The sequence below is a fragment of the Silene latifolia genome, chromosome 9, assembly GCF_048544455.1.
Source record: "Silene latifolia isolate original U9 population chromosome 9, ASM4854445v1, whole genome shotgun sequence".
Lineage (NCBI taxonomy): Eukaryota > Viridiplantae > Streptophyta > Magnoliopsida > Caryophyllales > Caryophyllaceae > Silene > Silene latifolia.
The window spans coordinates 148418878-148424902 of record NC_133534.1 but is presented as its reverse complement, the minus strand read 5'-3'; the positions used below and the strand labels follow the sequence as shown (position 1 = coordinate 148424902).

At 39.3% G+C, this 6025-nt stretch overlaps 1 long non-coding RNA gene across 5 annotated transcripts; it reads right to left on the bottom strand.

Annotated features, from left to right (window-relative positions):
* Positions 1 to 2176: 2176 nt before the first annotated feature.
* On the bottom strand, positions 2177 to 5652 carry LOC141600147 (uncharacterized). 5 transcript variants are annotated; one of them, XR_012524214.1, is made up of 6 exons: positions 5091 to 5652; positions 4882 to 5000; positions 3670 to 3738; positions 2975 to 3069; positions 2814 to 2878; positions 2177 to 2408 (listed from the first exon to the last, which is right to left on the bottom strand). It is a non-coding gene; the product is annotated as an uncharacterized LOC141600147 (long non-coding RNA). The 5 variants fall into 5 exon arrangements; XR_012524215.1 differs by having other exon boundaries at positions 2814 to 3069; positions 5091 to 5288; positions 5435 to 5652; XR_012524216.1 differs by having other exon boundaries at positions 2814 to 3069; positions 5091 to 5281; positions 5435 to 5652.
* Between the last annotated feature and the right edge of the window lie 373 nt (positions 5653 to 6025).

Sequence of the window (6025 nt, the reverse complement as noted above, 5' to 3'; positions counted from 1 at the left end):
AGACTTTCGTGGTACCGGTCAATCCGCCTAGGGTGTTGTTCCAGGAGTCGACACCCGATGAGGTCGAGGAGCACTTTCACGGTCAGGGAGGTGAGGAGCTGTTGCGGCGGGAGGTCGACTACGACACCTTCCGGTTGTCGAGGCTTGCTTGGTACCTGATCGAGGTGTGTTTTCCTCTGTTCTTGTTTTTTCATTACCTCTTTTGATAGAAGGGTCTGTTACCTTTGATGTGGACCCAAATTACAGGGTCGATGCGTTGATGAGGACTGAGCCCCCAGTTTTATCGGCGGTGTAATACCCAGGATATTTAAGAACACTGTTGACCAATCTTGTTGACCAAACAGACCTTAGGGATGAATGGGTGAGGGATCAGGCTTGTAACATGAGTTTTATAGGATTGTTTACTCGACCTAGCTGAGGCTACTCGGCCGAGTATCACCCATACTCGACCGAGTAGAGCCTACCGTACTCGGTCGAGTTGGCTGCTATCGACACATTAATATAAACACAAGTTCGCGAGATTCATTTCATTTCTCATTTCCTCGACAGTTTCTCTTTCTCTAACCCTAGCCTATCTCCCTCTCCTATCACCCCATATCTTCACACTCTAATGTATTTAGCCTAAACCTCCACCATGGGAAGGACGGGATTCGCTGGGGAAGGATGACGTGTTTGGTGGTCGTCTATGTCCTCGCCGATGTGTAATGTTAGGTAAGTCTCTGCCTCGTGTTATTTTGAGTGATTCTTTGTGTATAGTTGTGTAATAGGAGATGGTTATCGTTGTTAGGATGCTTATTGGAGTCGTGCGTGGCTATGTATGGAGGTCTTACATGCTTTACGACGAGGTAGGTTTTCCTACTCAGTTTACTGTTAATTGATTTAAGACTGTGATTGTATTATCATTGTTATTCTCTGCTGATCATCGGAGCATTGGTGTTGTGGTAACGGTGGTGTTGTGGTGGCATTGTGACGATTGTGGTGTTGTGACAGCTGTGATGCTGTGTGTGTTGTGATGGTGGTGGAGTCACTTGCGGGAGTGGCTTCACACCCTAGTTCGCCCTCCATGGAACCCGCCACGGGAGGGGATGTGCACAATAAGGGACAGGGATTATTGTCGCTCGTTGATGAGCTGGACTAGGTGGGATGGGCTGCGGTCACCCACTGGCGGCGAGGATTATCTGTTGCGATGGGTAATCTGGCAGGACTATCCCTACGGAGAGTAGTCGGTTATGGTGCGAGATGGAGAGATTGGGATAGAGGATGATCAGCTGTTTACATTGTTATCCTGTCTTATATTTGATTAGTCAGTACTGACCCCGTGTTGTTTTGTGGTGTCTGCACTGATCCATTCGGGGATGGTGAGCAGTTTGCTTAGCAGGTATTGCTGATAGTGGCTGCTAGGATTGGAGGGATCGAGTCATCACGCTACCAGTTTAGAGTTTTGGAGTCAGGATAGTTGTAGTTGTACTTTCATTATAAAGACTTTGTATTGAGTTGTATTGTATGGGACATATTAATAATATAAGATTGTTCTTTTATTGTCTAATTTGATCTACCTCCTCGGGAAACCGAGATGGTGACACCGTTATACACTGGGATGGTCCTTGGTAAGGCGTTCTGGTGTGCGGGGGTGTTACAAAGTGGTATCAGAGCCGACGATTTTGGAACTTGAACCAATGAATCTAACGAATATAGGGTGTCAATTAAAATGAATCTGGTGTATGTACGTTGGGAGCCCCAGCCGATGCTAGATTTTGGGTGAGTAGGCGCCCTCATTCCAAAATCATGGCCCCATCGGACTTAAGCCAGACACGGGAAAAAGGGTAGCTAGTGAGAGTCGTTGATTGCTTCACTACTACAAAAAACATCAAAGAAACCGGTTAAAAAGAACATAAGAAACCAGTTTATAACCGGTCTCTAGCTCATAGGTGTCTTAGCTTAAGAGACCGGTTAATTGAACCGGCTTCTTTGGTAATATCAAAGAAACCGGTTGATACCAAAAACTGGTTTCTTTGACTAGTGGTTAAGACACCAGTTATTGGCCAAAACCGGTTTCTTTGATATTACCTTTGAAACCAGTTTTGGATTAAAACCGGTCTCTTTGGTATTACCTTTGAAACCAGTTTTGACCTTAAACTGGTCTCTTATATTTTATTTAAAAACAAAAAAAAAAGAATTCAAACAAGTCGAGACCTACATAATATTAATCAAAAATTATAATCATTAAAATATTACAATTATTAATTTACATAATCACCATCAACATCCAAAAGCAACCAATTTACAATTATATTCCCCAATTATACACGGAACAAATCAAGCAAAATACTAGCTCTTCAAGCTAACTTTGTCGTCGAAATCATCTAATCTATATACCCAAACTCGAAGACATCACTCTAGCCTTGCTCCTGCACAAAGGGAGAAAAAAAAGGCGGTGAAAAAAAACAAGCAGTGCTGCACAAAGTACGTACTCCGTACTCCTGATTCATAGTCTGTGTGGTCGATGTTTTTAAATCCCCTACACTTATTTACAATATACTCATGCAACCAAGGCAGAACACTGCTACTGACAAATAGCAACAAATGATTAAAGTAAATGATTACTTGTAAATTTATTCGAATCCAAAACAGTTAAATTGATCGACCCTAATTATCAAGTCTAACCATTTGTGTCTGATACTTCAAACACAACAACAATAAAGCTATATGTATCGTTAAGAACAACAATAAAAATCCTACACTAACCTAATTAAGAATAGATCGAACAACCCAAACCTTAAAAAATTAAAGCGAAATTGATGAAAAATGAGTACCTATTATCGAGGAACTGGCCGGCTCGAAGGAAGAGAAGCGATAGTTTTGAGGTTGATAAAACTCCCTATGTGTACTTAATCAAACTAAGAAACCGGTTTTATATACAACACGAATATGAATAATGATAAAATTAAGCAAATGGGTGAGAAAAGGTGCATACCAACTACATGACTACTCCACTGAGGAGTAGTCAATACCAAATTTGATCCACTAAGGGCCTCGGTTGGAGTATCATCAAAACTTTCTAGGCTTGGCCTGTATGTAGGATCAACTTGAAATGAAAATTCAAGAAAAAGATAGTTAATGTGGAATGAAAGAAGAGCAGTCTTTTAGTTATGGCTTAATTTCAGAACACTGTCACCACAGGTTTTACTATTATAGCAGTTTATTTATTAATTTCCTGAGGACTGACTTAATTACCTATGTATAGCTTGTCATTTATATTACCCAGTCTCGTCTAAGATGTGTCATGTCCGACTGTTGGACACGGTTATTTTGGGTGAAAGTTTCATTTCTTTGATCTGAAATAAAGTGTCGGATGGCTTCATGTCGGACACACGAGACATGAGTGTGAAAGTTGTACAGAATACAATGCACTTGACAAGGATAGGGAAACGACTCCATATACTGGAGCCCCTTACAATCATTGTCGTAACATTGTTGTTAATGTTGTATCAATACTAGACATATCAACTAATTAAAAGCTTATCAGCTTATTGCACTGTAGTGCGCAGAAAATTTGTGACTGATGGTAAAAACTAGCTAATAAAACGGTCATAGGACTGCTTCAGGATGATTAGATAAATACAATAGGAGATACAAAACTTAAATGGAAGTGGAGACTAGAAACATTACAACAATCTTGTAGCCGAATCTGAACTCTGTTGCATTCCGTATCTGTGCTGTTTTAATAATCTCCTCATCCTGTACAATACTGACTCGCTATCAGCAACCCGTTCCGGTTATCGTCATATACATACATTAATACTTAATATAAGAAGACATATAAACTACTCCTAAGTAGATAAATGGAGCAAATAAAAGCACTAACTATTTATAAACCACAACAGCTAGATTCCTGGAAAGTGTGTCCCGGTATGTAGGATACAACATCATTACCCCACTAAATATAGATAAATGGTTGTTGCCCCAATATACGGAGCTCCAATGGCATGTATGTAATATGTAGGAAACACCATTATTACCCAATATAAATGTAGATACAATGGCAGGAAACCAAAATGAATTTCGGAAATTAAAATAGAAATAGAAACAATATACGGAGGTTGTCATTTACTATTCTGGTTTCCAAATGGCTTCACCAAAATAATAGTATTCAACAATACAATAGACGCATGATGAAGGAGCAAGCACTTTACAAAAATGGTTTCACCAAAAGGAGTCCGAGTACGGCGGTTGAATATGACCAAACTCAACGAAGTTTTAACAGTATAAAAGGACGGTTTTTAAACGATCTATGTCCTGCTTTGAGAACTACTCCACACAAATGCTAAAAACCAGAATCGTAAGATAGTACATACTTTAAAATGCTAAAAATCAGAGTATGGCGGTGAATGCTAGTTTTGTACCCTCTTATAGTAAGATAGTCTTGTTCTTGAACAAGATTTGAACCTGTCTGGGCTGTCTCAATTCAGACCTGTCCTCTTTAAGAATTTCTTGATTAAAACCAGAAATAAGGAGATTATTGTTTAACTTAACTTGTGGAAATTGTAGCAACTTCGCCTAACTATAATTTAACAGATGCTAAAAACTGTAGTCATAAGGAAGCTAGCCCATTGGAAAGGCGTAATAGTAAATGAACAAGCTCCGTATATTGGGTAAAGTTGAAATAGAAAGAAGAATAGAAGAAAATGAGAGTGACCAAAGGAGAAAGGACGAAGCCGAAACCAGCATCAGCGTGGAATGAAAGAAGGTGAGGCATGTCATTGCTTTAGTCAATCTCTACTCCATAGTAACGAGACTCCCCTTTATCCCGTGCTCTTTCACCCAACCGAGAGAGCAATAAAGAAACAATTAAGTGAACGAAGCTCAAACAAATTCACTTACAGGTCCAATTTCTTCAAGCTTTTCCGGATGGCAGAATGCCACCACTGATGTCCTCTCCTTTTTCGAATTTGTGATTACCCGATGCACTGCACTCTTAAACACGCCATTAGACATTTTACCTGAACAAGCATGTCATCCATTTAGAACCTCAAAAGCCTTCAGGTTACTGTTAGAAAGTTGTATGCAACAAACAAATAAATGAAGCTGACCTCGCCGAGATGACCAATATTGACAAAGAGGCCACCAGGAATAACATGAAACTTGTACCACTGGTCATTATTAAGAACCTCAAGGCCTTCAGTATCTGATAAGTTTATGGATATTGTTGTTCCATCGGCATGTCGTGGGAAGCCTTGAACTTTGTCGGGGAACGGGGCATCGTCCTCCTCAATACTCAATACTCAATACTCATAGATTGATAGATTGATACAGAGAGAGCAATAAACAAAAAATTAAGTGAACAAATCAATACCTAAACTATCCTTTGCTCCTATAAAATTCAATAGAAATTAAAACCCTAAAAATTAAAACGAAATTGAAGAGAAATGAATACCTAAATCGGGGAACAAATATATGCAAACGATAATTTTGAGGAACAAGTGATAGATTTGGCTGAAAGGAATTGTCGCCAATCTTCTTAATTAGGACTGCGTTTGGTGGTGGTGATGTGCGGTGAGGCGAGTATTGGGGTGTTAACTGATAGTGGTGGTAAATGGTAAGTGATAACCCATATGTGCTAAGTAACAAATGAATTAAAAAAAAGGAATAAAAAAGATCATGAAAAAATCCCAAAAAATAAGAAACCGGTTTATATACAACCTGGTTTGTTAGCTTATTTTAAGAGACCAGTTTTATAAAATCAACGGTTTCTTATGTTGAGAGACCGGTTTAAGAGTTTAACAGGTTTCTTATTAGTGATCTCTTTGCTATTTTTTGTAGTAGTGCTTAGTGATGATTGTTGTGTGTATCTATGATCAGGATGATATGTGTTATGATGTATGTGTGGAAAAGTTGGAGTGAGTGATGGAATTGTTGCGATGTGCGACCAGTGGTAAGTTAACCAATTTGTTTCACGATGAATGTGTTGTGTGTTGAATTGCTGCTTTGTAATGTGATTAAGGTGTGTGTCTGGTGTTTAGCGGAA